Genomic DNA, 16,858 nt, shown 5'->3' with positions numbered 1-16,858 from the left:
GGGTCCAGAGTTCGAATCTCTGAAGAGGCTCTTGACAATTTCCACTTAAACCAGGATCTAGTGTATAATGAACTTTCTTCTACAGCTAGCTCATTTTATATAAATTCTAATTTGAAAGCAACAAAAAGCATTAATATACGATACATTAGAGAAGATATTTCAAATAACAACTTAACGTCGATAATGAAGGAATCTGAGCCTTTCCTACTAAATTATGATAAACCGATCTTCTGCCAATTATCACCGTGACTTGCACGAGACTTTTATTTATTTCTTAAATTTACTATTTCACAAATCCTAAATACGGTTAGCACATAAACTGAAAAGCTAGGCAGGACTACGAAGTCCAGAGTCACTAGATTTTATTGTGCCCAAGACGTAATATAACTGGTTAAGTTCCAATACGAATGCCAAAGAAGCAACCCATCATGCAGTACGTAGTCGTGGCCGAGTGGTTAAGGCGACAGACTAGAAATCTGTTGGGATATTCCCGCGCAGGTTCAAATCCTGCCGACTACGAATTTTGGGTTCCCCAATATTTCATAAAACTCAGCATTTATTTTGTATGTAAATGACTCAGTTTTGATAATTACTTTCGTTGCAGTGAACTGTGTGAGTGGTTTCACAGGTGGAAAAGAGGTGGAATTTCGTGTCAAACTAATAGACATATTTGTTTGCGTTTTTCATGCAGGCACAGCAAATAAAACTAATTGATCTAAAGTTTTAATTCTTCATCCATAGAATTTATAATGTTGTATCTTTTTTACCTAAACTAGTCAAAATTTGCGCATTTTGATCCCGTTACCGAATATTTAAACAAACCTGCTGATTGGTCTTCAACGAAATCCCCCATTGTTACAGAGACCTCTATTCAGGATCTCTATTCTTTATAACCTCACTTTTTTTGATATATGGATATTTTTAGTGAAACAGTTAGCGAAATTTTAGTTTTTCATTTAACCCGATCACGGAATTTTTTTTAAATACTGAAAGTTGATAAACTATTTCGTCCAGGCGTGGCTTGCTGGTCTGGAGGTATGATTTTCGTATCGGGTGCGAAAGGTCATGGGTTCGATTCCCGTGCAAGCCTTGTTGTCCTCTTCCCGGCGCTTCAATGGATTTTGTGTTCTAAAATTATGCTGTCGAACATTTTTTTTTCTCGCAGTCGAACATTTTTTTTTTCTCGCACGCGACTTAATGGAATTAACAGCCATATAAAAATATAGTTTGAGGATTTTTATCAATGTAATTATATCAGCTATGTGAACCAGCATTTTTCACGTCTGCCTCCTTAGCTCAGTGGTAAGAGCACTGGTCTAGTAAACCAGGGGTCCAGAGTTCGAATCTCTGAAGAGGCTCTTGACAATTTCCACTTAAACCAGGATCTAGTGTATAATGAACTTTCTTCTACAGCTAGCTCATTTTATATAAATTCTAATTTGAAAGCAACAAAAAGCATTAATATACGATACATTAGAGAAGATATTTCAAATAACAACTTAACGTCGATAATGAAGGAATCTGAGCCTTTCCTACTAAATTATGATAAACCGATCTTCTGCCAATTATCACCGTGACTTGCACGAGACTTTTATTTATTTCTTAAATTTACTATTTCACAAATCCTAAATACGGTTAGCACATAAACTGAAAAGCTAGGCAGGACTACGAAGTCCAGAGTCACTAGATTTATTGTGCCCAAGACGTAATATAACTGGTTAAGTTCCAATACGAATGCCAAAGAAGCAACCCATCATGCAGTACGTAGTCGTGGCCGAGTGGTTAAGGCGACAGACTAGAAATCTGTTGGGATATTCCCGCGCAGGTTCAAATCCTGCCGACTACGAATTTTGGGTTCCCCCAATATTTCATAAAACTCAGCATTTATTTTGTATGTAAATGACTCAGTTTTGATAATTACTTTCGTTGCAGTGAACTGTGTGAGTGGTTTCACAGGTGGAAAAGAGGTGGAATTTCGTGTCAAACTAATACACATATTTGTTTGCGTTTTTCATGGAGGCAAAGCAAATAAAACTAATTGATCTAAAGTTTTAATTCTTCATCCATAGAATTTATAATGTTGTATCTTTTTTACCTGAACTAGTCAAAATTTGCGCATTTTGATCCCGTTACCGAATATTTAAACAAACCTGCTGATTGGTCTTCAACGAAATCCCCCATTGTTACAGAGACCTCTATTCAGGATCTCTATTCTTTATAACCTCACTTTTTTTGATATATGGATATTTTTAGTGAAACAGTTAGCGAAAATTTTAGTTTTTCATTTAACCCGATCACGGAATTTTTTTTAAATACTGAAAGTTGATAAACTATTTCGTCCAGGCGTGGCTTGCTGGTCTGGAGGTATGATTTTCGTATCGGGTGCAAAAGGTCATGGGTTCGATTCCCGTGCAAGCCTTGTTGTCCTCTTCCCGGCGCTTCAATGGATTTTTGTTCTAAAAATTATGCTGTCGAACATTTTTTTTTCTCGCACGCGACTTAATGGAATTAACAGCCATATAAAATATAGTTTGAGGATTTTTATCAATGTAATTATATCAGCAATGTGAACCAGCATTTTTCACGTCTGCCTCCTTAGCTCAGTGGTAAGAGCACTGGTCTAGTAAACCAGGGGTCCAGAGTTCGAATCTCTGAAGAGGCTCTTGACAATTTCCACTTAAACCAGGATCTAGTGTATAATGAACTTTCTTCTACAGCTAGCTCATTTTATATAAATTCTAATTTGAAAGCAACAAAAAGCATTAATATACGATACATTAGAGAAGATATTTCAAATAACAACTTAACGTCGATAATGAAGGAATCTGAGCCTTTCCTACTAAATTATGATAAACGATCTTCTGCCAATTATCACCGTGACTTGCACGAGATTTATTTATTTCTTAATTTACTATTTCACAAATCCTAAATACGGTTAGCACATAAACTGAAAAGCTAGGCAGGACTACGAAGTCCAGAGTCATAGATTTATTGTGCCCAAGACGTAATATAACTGGTTAAGTTCCAATACGAATGCCAAAGAAGCAACCCATCATGCAGTACGTAGTCGTGGCCGAGTGGTTAAGGCGACAGACTAGAAATCTGTTGGGATATTCCGCGCAGGTTCAAATCCTGCCGACTACGAATTTTGGGTTCCCCCAATATTTCATAAAACTCAGCATTTATTTTGTATGTAAATGACTCAGTTTTGATAATTACTTTCGTTGCAGTGAACTGTGTGAGTGGTTTCACAGGTGGAAAAGAGGTGGAATTTCGTGTCAAACTAATAGACATATTTGTTTGCGTTTTTCATGCAGGCACAGCAAATAAAACTAATTGATCTAAAGTTTTAATTCTTCATCCATAGAATTTATAATGTTGTATCTTTTTTACCTAAACTAGTCAAAATTTGCGCATTTTGATCCCGTTACCGAATATTTAAACAAACCTGCTGATTGGTCTTCAACGAAATCCCCCATTGTTACAGAGACCTCTATTCAGGATCTCTATTCTTTATAACCTCACTTTTTTTGATATATGGATATTTTTAGTGAAACAGTTAGCGAAATTTTAGTTTTTCATTTAACCCGATCACGGAATTTTTTTTAAATACTGAAAGTTGATAAACTATTTCGTCCAGGCGTGGCTTGCTGGTCTGGAGGTATGATTTTCGTATCGGGTGCGAAAGGTCATGGGTTCGATTCCCGTGCAAGCCTTGTTGTCCTCTTCCCGGCGCTTCAATGGATTTTGTGTTCTAAAAATTATGCTGTCGAACATTTTTTTTCTCGCAGTCGAACATTTTTTTTTCTCGCACGCGACTTAATGGAATTAACAGCCATATAAAAATATAGTTTGAGGATTTTTATCAATGTAATTATATCAGCTATGTGAACCAGCATTTTTCACGTCTGCCTCCTTAGCTCAGTGGTAAGAGCACTGGTCTAGTAAACCAGGGGTCCAGAGTTCGAATCTCTGAAGAGGCTCTTGACAATTTCCACTTAAACCAGGATCTAGTGTATAATGAACTTTCTTCTACAGCTAGCTCATTTTATATAAATTCTAATTTGAAAGCAACAAAAAGCATTAATATACGATACATTAGAGAAGATATTTCAAATAACAACTTAACGTCGATAATGAAGGAATCTGAGCCTTTCCTACTAAATTATGATAAACCGATCTTCGCCAATCATCAGCGTGACTTGCACGAGAATTTAATTTATTTCTTAATTTACTATTTCACAAATCCTAAATACGGTTAGCACATAAACTGAAAAGCTAGGCAGGACTACGAAGTCCAGAGTCATAAGATTATTGTGCCCAAGACGTAATATAACTGGTTAAGTTCCAATACGAATGCCAAAGAAGCAACCCATCATGCAGTATGTAGTCGTGGCCGAGTGGTTAAGGCGACAGACTAGAAATCTGTTGGGATATTCCGCGCAGGTTCAAATCCTGCCGACTACGAATTTTGGGTTCCCCCAATATTCATAAAACTCAGCATTTATTTTGTATGTAAATGACTCAGTTTTGATAATTACTTTCGTTGCAGTGAACTGTGTGAGTGGTTTCACAGGTGGAAAAGAGGTGGAATTTCGTGTCAAACTAATAGACATATTTGTTTGCGTTTTTCATGCAGGCACAGCAAATAAAACTAATTGATCTAAAGTTTTAATTCTTCATCCATAGAATTTATAATGTTGTATCTTTTTTACCTAAACTAGTCAAAATTTGCGCATTTTGATCCCGTTACCGAATATTTAAACAAACCTGCTGATTGGTCTTCAACGAAATCCCCCATTGTTACAGAGACCTCTATTCAGGATCTCTATTCTTTATAACCTCACTTTTTTTGATATATGGGATATTTTTAGTGAAACAGTTAGCGGAAATTTTAGTTTTTCATTTAACCCGATCACGGAATTTTTTTTAAATACTGAAAGTTGATAAACATTTCGTCCAGGCGTGGCTTGCTGGTCTGGAGGTATGATTTTCGTATCGGGTGCGAAAGGTCATGGGTTCGATTCCCGTGCAAGCCTTGTTGTCCTCTTCCCGGCGCTTCAATGGATTTTGTGTTCTAAAAATTATGCTGTCGAACATTTTTTTTTCTCGCAGTCGAACATTTTTTTTTCTCGCACGCGACTTAATGGAATTAACAGCCATATAAAAATATAGTTTGAGGATTTTTTATCAATGTAATTATATCAGCTATGTGAACCAGCATTTTTCACGTCTGCCTCCTTAGCTCAGTGGTAAGAGCACTGGTCTAGTAAACCAGGGGTCCAGAGTTCGAATCTCTGAAGAGGCTCTTGACAATTTCCACTTAAACCAGGATCTAGTGTATAATGAACTTTCTTCTACAGCTAGCTCATTTTATATAAATTCTAATTTGAAAGCAACAAAAAGCATTAATATACGATACATTAGAGAAGATATTTCAAATAACAACTTAACGTCGATAATGAAGGAATCTGAGCCTTTCCTACTAAATTATGATAAACCGATCTTCTGCCAATTATCACCGTGACTTGCACGAGACTTTTATTTATTTCTTAAATTTACTATTTCACAAATCCTAAATACGGTTAGCACATAAACTGAAAAGCTAGGCAGGACTACGAAGTCCAGAGTCACTAGATTTTATTGTGCCCAAGACGTAATATAACTGGTTAAGTTCCAATACGAATGCCAAAGAAGCAACCCATCATGCAGTACGTAGTCGTGGCCGAGTGGTTAAGGCGACAGACTAGAAATCTGTTGGGATATTCCCGCGCAGGTTCAAATCCTGCCGACTACGAATTTTGGGTTCCCCCAATATTTCATAAAACTCAGCATTTATTTTGTATGTAAATGACTCAGTTTTGATAATTACTTTCGTTGCAGTGAACTGTGTGAGTGGTTTCACAGGTGGAAAAGAGGTGGAATTTCGTGTCAAACTAATAGACATATTTGTTTGCGTTTTTCATGCAGGCACAGCAAATAAAACTAATTGATCTAAAGTTTTAATTCTTCATCCATAGAATTTATAATGTTGTATCTTTTTTACCTAAACTAGTCAAAATTTGCGCATTTTGATCCCGTTACCGAATATTTAAACAAACCTGCTGATTGGTCTTCAACGAAATCCCCCATTGTTACAGAGACCTCTATTCAGGATCTCTATTCTTTATAACCTCACTTTTTTTGATATATGGATATTTTTAGTGAAACAGTTAGCGAAATTTTAGTTTTTCATTTAACCCGATCACGGAATTTTTTTTAAATACTGAAAGTTGATAAACTATTTCGTCCAGGCGTGGCTTGCTGGTCTGGAGGTATGATTTTCGTATCGGGTGCGAAAGGTCATGGGTTCGATTCCCGTGCAAGCCTTGTTGTCCTCTTCCCGGCGCTTCAATGGATTTTGTGTTCTAAAAATTATGCTGTCGAACATTTTTTTTTCTCGCACGCGACTTAATGGAATTAACAGCCATATAAAAATATAGTTTGAGGATTTTTCATCAATGTAATTATATCAGCAATGTGAACCAGCATTTTTCACGTCTGCCTCCTTAGCTCAGTGGTAAGAGCACTGGTCTAGTAAACCAGGGGTCCAGAGTTCGAATCTCTGAAGAGGCTCTTGACAATTTCCACTTAAACCAGGATCTAGTGTATAATGAACTTTCTTCTACAGCTAGCTCATTTTATATAAATTCTAATTTGAAAGCAACAAAAAGCATTAATATACGATACATTAGAGAAGATATTTCAAATAACAACTTAACGTCGATAATGAAGGAATCTGAGCCTTTCCTACTAAATTATGATAAACCGATCTTCTGCCAATTATCACCGTGACTTGCACGAGACTTTTATTTATTTCTTAAATTTACTATTTCACAAATCCTAAATACGGTTAGCACATAAACTGAAAAGCTAGGCAGGACTACGAAGTCCAGAGTCACTAGATTTTATTGTGCCCAAGACGTAATATAACTGGTTAAGTTCCAATACGAATGCCAAAGAAGCAACCCATCATGCAGTACGTAGTCGTGGCCGAGTGGTTAAGGCGACAGACTAGAAATCTGTTGGGATATTCCCGCGCAGGTTCAAATCCTGCCGACTACGAATTTTGGGTTCCCCCAATATTTCATAAAACTCAGCATTTATTTTGTATGTAAATGACTCAGTTTTGATAATTACTTTCGTTGCAGTGAACTGTGTGAGTGGTTTCACAGGTGGAAAAGAGGTGGAATTTCGTGTCAAACTAATAGACATATTTGTTTGCGTTTTTCATGCAGGCACAGCAAATAAAACTAATTGATCTAAAGTTTTAATTCTTCATCCATAGAATTTATAATGTTGTATCTTTTTTACCTAAACTAGTCAAAATTTGCGCATTTTGATCCCGTTACCGAATATTTAAACAAACCTGCTGATTGGTCTTCAACGAAATCCCCCATTGTTACAGAGACCTCTATTCAGGATCTCTATTCTTTATAACCTCACTTTTTTTGATATATGGATATTTTTAGTGAAACAGTTAGCGAAATTTTAGTTTTTCATTTAACCCGATCACGGAATTTTTTTTAAATACTGAAAGTTGATAAACTATTTCGTCCAGGCGTGGCTTGCTGGTCTGGAGGTATGATTTTCGTATCGGGTGCGAAAGGTCATGGGTTCGATTCCCGTGCAAGCCTTGTTGTCCTCTTCCCGGCGCTTCAATGGATTTTGTGTTCTAAAAATTATGCTGTCGAACATTTTTTTTTCTCGCAGTCGAACATTTTTTTTCTCGCACGCGACTTAATGGAATTAACAGCCATATAAAAATATAGTTTGAGGATTTTTATCAATGTAATTATATCAGCTATGTGAACCAGCATTTTTCACGTCTGCCTCCTTAGCTCAGTGGTAAGAGCACTGGTCTAGTAAACCAGGGGTCCAGAGTTCGAATCTCTGAAGAGGCTCTTGACAATTTCCACTTAAACCAGGATCTAGTGTATAATGAACTTTCTTCTACAGCTAGCTCATTTTATATAAATTCTAATTTGAAAGCAACAAAAAGCATTAATATACGATACATTAGAGAAGATATTTCAAATAACAACTTAACGTCGATAATGAAGGAATCTGAGCCTTTCCTACTAAATTATGATAAACCGATCTTCTGCCAATTATCACCGTGACTTGCACGAGACTTTTATTTATTTCTTAAATTTACTATTTCACAAATCCTAAATACGGTTAGCACATAAACTGAAAAGCTAGGCAGGACTACGAAGTCCAGAGTCACTAGATTTTATTGTGCCCAAGACGTAATATAACTGGTTAAGTTCCAATACGAATGCCAAAGAAGCAACCCATCATGCAGTACGTAGTCGTGGCCGAGTGGTTAAGGCGACAGACTAGAAATCTGTTGGGATATTCCCGCGCAGGTTCAAATCCTGCCGACTACGAATTTTGGGTTCCCCCAATATTTCATAAAACTCAGCATTTATTTTGTATGTAAATGACTCAGTTTTGATAATTACTTTCGTTGCAGTGAACTGTGTGAGTGGTTTCACAGGTGGAAAAGAGGTGGAATTTCGTTTCAAACTAATACACATATTTGTTTGCGTTTTTCATGGAGGCAAAGCAAATAAAACTAATTGATCTAAAGTTTTAATTCTTCATCCATAGAATTTATAATGTTGTATCTTTTTTACCTGAACTAGTCAAAATTTGCGCATTTTGATCCCGTTACCGAATATTTAAACAAACCTGCTGATTGGTCTTCAACGAAATCCCCCATTGTTACAGAGACCTCTATTCAGGATCTCTATTCTTTATAACCTCACTTTTTTTTGATATATGGGATATTTTTAGTGAACCAGTTAGCCGAAATTTTAGTTTTTCATTTAACCCGATAACGGGATTTTTTTTAAATACTGAAAATTTATAAACTTTTTCGTCCAGGCGTGGCTTGCTGGTCTGGAGGTATGATTTTCGTATTGGGTGCGAAAGGTCATGGGTTCGATTCCCGTGCAAGCCTTGTTGTCCTCTTCCCGGCGCTTCAATGGATTTTGTGTTCTAAAAATTATGCTGTCGAACATTTTTTTTTTCTCGCACGCGACTTAATGGAATTAACAGCCATATAAAAATATAGTTTGAGGATTTTTCATCAATGTAATTATATCAGCAATGTGAACCAGCATTTTTCACGTCTGCCTCCTTAGCTCAGTGGTAAGAGCACTGGTCTAGTAAACCAGGGGTCCAGAGTTCGAATCTCTGAAGAGGCTCTTGACAATTTCCACTTAAACCAGGATCTAGTGTATAATGAACTTTCTTCTACAGCTAGCTCATTTTATATAAATTCTAATTTGAAAGCAACAAAAAGCATTAATATACGATACATTAGAGAAGATATTTCAAATAACAACTTAACGTCGATAATGAAGGAATCTGAGCCTTTCCTACTAAATTATGATAAACTGATCTTCCGCCAATCATCAGCGTGACTTGCACGAGAATTTAATTTATTTCTTAATATTACTATTTCACAAATCCTAAATACGGTTAGCACATAAACTGAAAAGCTAGGCAGGACTACGAAGTCCAGAGTCATAGATATTATTGTGCCCAAGACGTAATATAACTGGTTAAGTTCCAATACGAATGCCAAAGAAGCAACCCATCATGCAGTATGTAGTCGTGGCCGAGTGGTTAAGGCGACAGACTAGAAATCTGTTGGGATATTCCGCGCAGGTTCAAATCCTGCCGACTACGAATTTTGGGTTCCCCCAATATTTCATAAAACTCAGCATTTATTTTGTATGTAAATGACTCAGTTTTGATAATTACTTTCGTTGCAGTGAACTGTGTGAGTGGTTTCACAGGTGGAAAAGAGGTGGAATTTCGTGTCAAACTAATAGACATATTTGTTTGCGTTTTTCATGCAGGCACAGCAAATAAAACTAATTGATCTAAAGTTTTAATTCTTCATCCATAGAATTATAATGTTGTATCTTTTTTACCTAAACTAGTCAAAATTTGCGCATTTTGATCCCGTTACCGAATATTTAAACAAACCTGCTGATTGGTCTTCAACGAAATCCCCCATTGTTACAGAGACCTCTATTCAGGATCTCTATTCTTTATAACCTCACTTTTTTTTGATATATGGGATATTTTTAGTGAAACAGTTAGCGGAAATTTTAGTTTTTCATTTAACCCGATCACGGAATTTTTTTTAAATACTGAAAGTTGATAAACTATTTCGTCCAGGCGTGGCTTGCTGGTCTGGAGGTATGATTTTCGTATCGGGTGCGAAAGGTCATGGGTTCGATTCCCGTGCAAGCCTTGTTGTCCTCTTCCCGGCGCTTCAATGGATTTTGTGTTCTAAAAATTATGCTGTCGAACATTTTTTTTTCTCGCAGTCGAACATTTTTTTTTCTCGCACGCGACTTAATGGAATTAACAGCCATATAAAAATATAGTTTGAGGATTTTTTATCAATGTAATTATATCAGCTATGTGAACCAGCATTTTTCACGTCTGCCTCCTTAGCTCAGTGGTAAGAGCACTGGTCTAGTAAACCAGGGGCCAGAGTTCGAATCTCTGAAGAGGCTCTTGACAATTTCCACTTAAACCAGGATCTAGTGTATAATGAACTTTCTTCTACAGCTAGCTCATTTTATATAAATTCTAATTTGAAAGCAACAAAAAGCATTAATATACGATACATTAGAGAAGATATTTCAAATAACAACTTAACGTCGATAATGAAGGAATCTGAGCCTTTCCTACTAAATTATGATAAACTGATCTTCCGCCAATCATCAGCGTGACTTGCACGAGAATTTAATTTATTTCTTAATATTACTATTTCACAAATCCTAAATACGGTTAGCACATAAACTGAAAAGCTAGGCAGGACTACGAAGTCCAGAGTCATAAGATATTATTGTGCCCAAGACGTAATATAACTGGTTAAGTTCCAATACGAATGCCAAAGAAGCAACCCATCATGCAGTATGTAGTCGTGGCCGAGTGGTTAAGGCGACAGACTAGAAATCTGTTGGGATATTCCGCGCAGGTTCAAATCCTGCCGACTACGAATTTTGGGTTCCCCCAATATTCATAAAACTCAGCATTTATTTTGTATGTAAATGACTCAGTTTTGATAATTACTTTCGTTGCAGTGAACTGTGTGAGTGGTTTCACAGGTGGAAAAGAGGTGGAATTTCGTGTCAAACTAATAGACATATTTGTTTGCGTTTTTCATGCAGGCACAGCAAATAAAACTAATTGATCTAAAGTTTTAATTCTTCATCCATAGAATTTATAATGTTGTATCTTTTTTACCTAAACTAGTCAAAATTTGCGCATTTTGATCCCGTTACCGAATATTTAAACAAACCTGCTGATTGGTCTTCAACGAAATCCCCCATTGTTACAGAGACCTCTATTCAGGATCTCTATTCTTTATAATCTCACTTTTTTTTGATATATGGGATATTTTTAGTGAAACAGTTAGCGGAAATTTTAGTTTTTCATTTAACCCGATCACGGAATTTTTTTTAAATACTGAAAGTTGATAAACCATTTCGTCCAGGCGTGGCTTGCTGGTCTGGAGGTATGATTTTCGTATCGGGTGCGAAAGGTCATGGGTTCGATTCCCGTGCAAGCCTTGTTGTCCTCTTCCCGGCGCTTCAATGGATTTTGTGTTCTAAAAATTATGCTGTCGAACATTTTTTTTTCTCGCAGTCGAACATTTTTTTTTTCTCGCACGCGACTTAATGGAATTAACAGCCATATAAAAATATAGTTTGAGGATTTTTTATCAATGTAATTATATCAGCTATGTGAACCAGCATTTTTCACGTCTGCCTCCTTAGCTCAGTGGTAAGAGCACTGGTCTAGTAAACCAGGGGTCCAGAGTTCGAATCTCTGAAGAGGCTCTTGACAATTTCCACTTAAACCAGGATCTAGTGTATAATGAACTTTCTTCTACAGCTAGCTCATTTTATATAAATTCTAATTTGAAAGCAACAAAAAGCATTAATATACGATACATTAGAGAAGATATTTCAAATAACAACTTAACGTCGATAATGAAGGAATCTGAGCCTTTCCTACTAAATTATGATAAACCGATCTTCCGCCAATCATCAGCGTGACTTGCACGAGAATTTAATTTATTTCTTAATTACTATTTCACAAATCCTAAATACGGTTAGCACATAAACTGAAAAGCTAGGCAGGACTACGAAGTCCAGAGTCATAAGATATTATTGTGCCCAAGACGTAATATAACTGGTTAAGTTCCAATACGAATGCCAAAGAAGCAACCCATCATGCAGTATGTAGTCGTGGCCGAGTGGTTAAGGCGACAGACTAGAAATCTGTTGGGATATTCCGCGCAGGTTCAAATCCTGCCGACTACGAATTTTGGGTTCCCCCAATATTTCATAAAACTCAGCATTTATTTTGTATGTAAATGACTCAGTTTTGATAATTACTTTCGTTGCAGTGAACTGTGTGAGTGGTTTCACAGGTGGAAAAGAGGTGGAATTTCGTGTCAAACTAATAGACATATTTGTTTGCGTTTTTCATGCAGGCAGCAAATAAAACTAATTGATCTAAAGTTTTAATTCTTCATCCATAGAATTTATAATGTTGTATCTTTTTTACCTAAACTAGTCAAAATTTGCGCATTTTGATCCCGTTACCGAATATTTAAACAAACCTGCTGATTGGTCTTCAACGAAATCCCCCATTGTTACAGAGACCTCTATTCAGGATCTCTATTCTTTATAACCTCACTTTTTTTTGATATATGGGATATTTTTAGTGAAACAGTTAGCGGAAATTTTAGATTTTCATTTAACCCGATCACGGAATTTTTTTTAAATACTGAAAGTTGATAAACTATTTCGTCCAGGCGTGGCTTGCTGGTCTGGAGGTATGATTTTCGTATCGGGTGCGAAAGGTCATGGGTTCGATTCCCGTGCAAGCCTTGTTGTCCTCTTCCCGGCGCTTCAATGGATTTTGTGTTCTAAAAATTATGCTGTCGAACATTTTTTTTTCTCGCAGTCGAACATTTTTTTTTCTCGCACGCGACTTAATGGAATTAACAGCCATATAAAAATATAGTTTGAGGATTTTTTATCAATGTAATTATATCAGCTATGTGAACCAGCAATTTTCACGTCTGCCTCCTTAGCTTAGTGGTAAGAGCACTGGTCTAGTAAACCAGGGGCCAGAGTTCGAATCTCTGAAGAGGCTCTTGACAATTTCCACTTAAACCAGGATCTAGTGTATAATGAACTTCTTCTACAGCTAGCTCATTTTATATAAATTCTAATTTGAAAGCAACAAAAAGCATTAATATACGATACATTAGAGAAGATATTTCAAATAACAACTTAACGTCGATAATGAAGGAATCTGAGCCTTTCCTACTAAATTAAGATAAACTGATCTTCCGCCAATCATCAGCGTGACTTGCACGAGAATTTAATTTATTTCTTAATATTACTATTTCACAAATCCTAAATACGGTTAGCACATAAACTGAAAAGCTAGGCAGGACTAGGAAGTCCAGAGTCATAAGATATTATTGTGCCCAAGACGTAATATAACTGGTTAAGTTCCAATACGAATGCCAAAGAAGCAACCCATCATGCAGTATGTAGTCGTGGCCGAGTGGTTAAGGCGACAGACTAGAAATCTGTTGGGATATTCCGCGCAGGTTCAAATCCTGCCGACTACGAATTTTGGGTTCCCCAATATTTCATAAAACTCAGCATTTATTTTGTATGTAAATGACTCAGTTTTGATAATTACTTTCGTTGCAGTGAACTGTGTGAGTGGTTTCACAGGTGGAAAAGAGGTGGAATTTCGTGTCAAACTAATAGACATATTTGTTTGCGTTTTTCATGCAGGCACAGCAATAAACTAATTGATCTAAAGTTTTAATTCTTCATCCATAGAATTTATAATGTTGTATCTTTTTTACCTAAACTAGTCAAAATTTGCGCATTTTGATCCCGTTACCGAATATTTAAACAAACCTGCTGATTGGTCTTCAACGAAATCCCCATTGTTACAGAGACCTCTATTCAGGATCTCTTCTTTATAATCTCACTTTTTTTGATATATGGGATATTTTTAGTGAAACAGTTAGCGGAAATTTTAGTTTTTCATTTAACCGATCACGGAATTTTTTTTAAATACTGAAAGTTGATAAACCATTTCGTCCAGGCGTGGCTTGCTGGTCTGGAGGTATGATTTTCGTATCGGGTGCGAAAGGTCATGGGTTCGATTCCCGTGCAAGCCTTGTTGTCCTCTTCCCGGCGCTTCAATGGATTTTGTGTTCTAAAAATTATGCTGTCGAACATTTTTTTTTCTCGCAGTCGAACATTTTTTTTTTCTCGCACGCGACTTAATGGAATTAACAGCCATATAAAAATATAGTTTGAGGATTTTTTATCAATGTAATTATATCATAATTTTCTTGTATGATTGCATGGCGACTTTAGTAATTATAATAACTTGTAGGTACACCACGTAAGTATTAAATACTGCAAAGCTTTCGGTCCGTTAACCCGGACCTTCATCAGTGCAATATATAATATTGCACTGATGAAGGTCCGGGTTAACGGACCGAAAGCTTTGCAGTATTTAATACTTACGTGGTGTACCTACAAGTTATTGTAATTATATCAGCTATGTGAACCAGCATTTTTCACTTCTGCCTCCTTAGCTCAGTGGTAAGAGCACTGGTCTAGTAAACCAGGGGTCCAGAGTTCGAATCTCTGAAGAGGCTCTTGACAATTTCCACTTAAACCAGGATCTAGTGTATAATGAACTTTCTTCTACAGCTAGCTCATTTTATATAAATTCTAATTTGAAAGCAACAAAAAGCATTAATATACGATACATTAGAGAAAGATATTTCAAATAACAACTTAACGTCGATAATGAAGGAATCTGAGCCTTTCCTACTAAATATGATAAACTGATCTTCCGCCAATCATCAGCGTGACTTGCACGAGAATTTAATTTATTTCTTAATATTACTATTTCACAAATCCTAAATACGGTTAGCACATAACTGAAAAGCTAGGCAGGACTACGAAGTCCAGAGTCATAAGATATTATTGTGCCCAAGACGTAATATAACTGGTTAAGTTCCAATACGAATGCCAAAGAAGCAACCCATCATGCAGTATGTAGTCGTGGCCGAGTGGTTAAGGCGACAGACTAGAAATCTGTTGGGGTATCCGCGCAGGTTCAAATCCTGCCGACTACGAATTTTGGGTTCCCCCAATATTTCATAAAACTCAGCATTTATTTTGTATGTAAATGACTCAGTTTTTAATTACTTTCGTTGCAGTGAACTGTGTGAGTGGTTTCACAGGTGGAAAAGAGGTGGAATTTCGTGTCAAACTAATAGACATATTTGTTTGCGTTTTTCATGCAGGCCAGCACAAATAAAACTAATTGATCTAAAGCTTTAATTCTTCATCCATAGAATTTATAATGTTGTATCTTTTTTACCTAAACTAGTCAAAATTTGCGCATTTTGATCCCGTTACCGAATATTTAAACAAACCTGCTGATTGGTCTTCAACGAAATCCCCCATTGTTACAGAGAACCTCTATTCAGGATCTCTATTCTTTATAACCTCACTTTTTTTGATATATGGCATATTTTTAGTGAAACAGTTAGCGAAAATTTTAGTTTTTCATTTAACCCGATCACGGAATTTTTTTTAAATACTGAAAGTTGATAAACTATTTCGTCCAGGCGTGGCTTGCTGGTCTGGAGGTATGATTTTCGTATCGGGTGCAAAAGGTCATGGGTTCGATTCCCGTGCAGCCTTGTTGTCCTCTTCCCGGCGCTTCAATGGATTTTGTGTTCTAAAAATTATGCTGTCGAACATTTTTTTTTTCTCGCAGTCGAACATTTTTTTTTTCTCGCACGCGACTTAATGGAATTAACAGCCATATAAAAATATAGTTGAGGATTTTTATCAATGTAATTATATCATAATTTTCTTGTATGATTGCATGGCGACTTTAGTAATTATAATAACTTGTAGGTACACCACGTAAGTATTAAATACTGCAAAGCTTTCGGTCCGTTAACCCGGACCTTCATCAGTGCAATATATAATATTGCACTGATGAAGGTCCGGGTTAACGGACCGAAAGCTTTGCAGTATTTAATACTTACGTGGTGTACCTACAAGTTATTGTAATTATATCAGCTATGTGAACCAGCATTTTTCACTTCTGCCTCCTTAGCTCAGTGGTAAGAGCACTGGTCTAGTAAACCAGGGTCCAGAGTTCGAATCTCTGAAGAGGCTCTTGACAATTTCCACTTAAACCAGGATCTAGTGTATAATGAACTTTCTTCTACAGCTAGCTCATTTTATATAAATTCTAATTTGAAAGCAACAAAAAGCATTAATATACGATACATTAGAGAAGATATTTCAAATAACAACTTAACGTCGATAATGAAGGAATCTGAGCCTTTCCTACTAAATTATGATAAACTGATCTTCCGCCAATCATCAGCGTGACTTGCACGAGAATTTAATTTATTTCTTAATATTACTATTTCACAAATCCTAAATACGGTTAGCACATAAACTGAAAAGCTAGGCAGGACTACGAAGTCCAGAGTCATAAGATATTATTGTGCCCAAGACGTAATAATAACTGGTTAAGTTCCAATACGAATGCCAAAGAAGCACCCACCCATCATGCAGTATGTAGTCGTGGCCGAGTGGTTAAGGCGACAGACTAGAAATCTGTTGGGGTATTCCGCGCAGGTTCAAATCCTGCCGACTACGAATTTTGGGTTCCCCCATATTTAAAACTCAGCATT

General features: G+C 36.5%; 22 non-coding genes across 22 annotated transcripts; all 22 read left to right on the top strand.

Moving 5' to 3' along the window:
* Window positions 1-437: 437 nt before the first annotated feature.
* On the top strand, window positions 438-519 carry Trnas-aga. The gene has a single exon. It is a non-coding gene; the product is annotated as a tRNA-Ser (tRNA).
* A 766-nt stretch (window positions 520-1,285) lies between these two features.
* Trnat-agu lies at window positions 1,286-1,358 on the top strand. Its single transcript has one exon. It is a non-coding gene; the product is annotated as a tRNA-Thr (tRNA).
* A 406-nt stretch (window positions 1,359-1,764) lies between these two features.
* Trnas-aga lies at window positions 1,765-1,846 on the top strand. Its single transcript has one exon. It is a non-coding gene; the product is annotated as a tRNA-Ser (tRNA).
* A 743-nt stretch (window positions 1,847-2,589) lies between these two features.
* On the top strand, window positions 2,590-2,662 carry Trnat-agu. The gene has a single exon. It is a non-coding gene; the product is annotated as a tRNA-Thr (tRNA).
* Window positions 2,663-3,063: 401 nt separating this feature from the next.
* Trnas-aga lies at window positions 3,064-3,144 on the top strand. The gene has a single exon. It is a non-coding gene; the product is annotated as a tRNA-Ser (tRNA).
* A 766-nt stretch (window positions 3,145-3,910) lies between these two features.
* Trnat-agu lies at window positions 3,911-3,983 on the top strand. Its single transcript has one exon. It is a non-coding gene; the product is annotated as a tRNA-Thr (tRNA).
* A 403-nt stretch (window positions 3,984-4,386) lies between these two features.
* On the top strand, window positions 4,387-4,467 carry Trnas-aga. Its single transcript has one exon. It is a non-coding gene; the product is annotated as a tRNA-Ser (tRNA).
* Window positions 4,468-5,235: 768 nt separating this feature from the next.
* Trnat-agu lies at window positions 5,236-5,308 on the top strand. The gene has a single exon. It is a non-coding gene; the product is annotated as a tRNA-Thr (tRNA).
* Window positions 5,309-5,715: 407 nt separating this feature from the next.
* Window positions 5,716-5,797, top strand: Trnas-aga. The gene has a single exon. It is a non-coding gene; the product is annotated as a tRNA-Ser (tRNA).
* Window positions 5,798-6,542: 745 nt separating this feature from the next.
* Window positions 6,543-6,615, top strand: Trnat-agu. The gene has a single exon. It is a non-coding gene; the product is annotated as a tRNA-Thr (tRNA).
* Window positions 6,616-7,022: 407 nt separating this feature from the next.
* Window positions 7,023-7,104, top strand: Trnas-aga. The gene has a single exon. It is a non-coding gene; the product is annotated as a tRNA-Ser (tRNA).
* Window positions 7,105-7,870: 766 nt separating this feature from the next.
* On the top strand, window positions 7,871-7,943 carry Trnat-agu. The gene has a single exon. It is a non-coding gene; the product is annotated as a tRNA-Thr (tRNA).
* A 407-nt stretch (window positions 7,944-8,350) lies between these two features.
* On the top strand, window positions 8,351-8,432 carry Trnas-aga. The gene has a single exon. It is a non-coding gene; the product is annotated as a tRNA-Ser (tRNA).
* Window positions 8,433-9,181: 749 nt separating this feature from the next.
* Trnat-agu lies at window positions 9,182-9,254 on the top strand. Its single transcript has one exon. It is a non-coding gene; the product is annotated as a tRNA-Thr (tRNA).
* A 406-nt stretch (window positions 9,255-9,660) lies between these two features.
* Trnas-aga lies at window positions 9,661-9,741 on the top strand. Its single transcript has one exon. It is a non-coding gene; the product is annotated as a tRNA-Ser (tRNA).
* Window positions 9,742-10,990: 1,249 nt separating this feature from the next.
* Window positions 10,991-11,071, top strand: Trnas-aga. The gene has a single exon. It is a non-coding gene; the product is annotated as a tRNA-Ser (tRNA).
* A 771-nt stretch (window positions 11,072-11,842) lies between these two features.
* Trnat-agu lies at window positions 11,843-11,915 on the top strand. Its single transcript has one exon. It is a non-coding gene; the product is annotated as a tRNA-Thr (tRNA).
* Window positions 11,916-12,320: 405 nt separating this feature from the next.
* Trnas-aga lies at window positions 12,321-12,401 on the top strand. The gene has a single exon. It is a non-coding gene; the product is annotated as a tRNA-Ser (tRNA).
* A 1,247-nt stretch (window positions 12,402-13,648) lies between these two features.
* Trnas-aga lies at window positions 13,649-13,729 on the top strand. Its single transcript has one exon. It is a non-coding gene; the product is annotated as a tRNA-Ser (tRNA).
* Window positions 13,730-14,712: 983 nt separating this feature from the next.
* On the top strand, window positions 14,713-14,785 carry Trnat-agu. Its single transcript has one exon. It is a non-coding gene; the product is annotated as a tRNA-Thr (tRNA).
* A 406-nt stretch (window positions 14,786-15,191) lies between these two features.
* Trnas-aga lies at window positions 15,192-15,271 on the top strand. Its single transcript has one exon. It is a non-coding gene; the product is annotated as a tRNA-Ser (tRNA).
* A 1,471-nt stretch (window positions 15,272-16,742) lies between these two features.
* Window positions 16,743-16,823, top strand: Trnas-aga. Its single transcript has one exon. It is a non-coding gene; the product is annotated as a tRNA-Ser (tRNA).
* Window positions 16,824-16,858: the final 35 nt, after the last annotated feature.

Source organism: Dendronephthya gigantea, unplaced genomic scaffold (genome assembly GCF_004324835.1).
Source record: "Dendronephthya gigantea isolate DGI-Jeju-01 unplaced genomic scaffold, DenGig_1.0 000234F, whole genome shotgun sequence".
Classification (NCBI taxonomy): Eukaryota; Metazoa; Cnidaria; class Anthozoa; order Malacalcyonacea; family Nephtheidae; genus Dendronephthya; species Dendronephthya gigantea.
The sequence above is the reverse complement of the archived record's forward strand: the minus strand, read 5'-3'. Positions and strand labels throughout refer to the sequence as shown.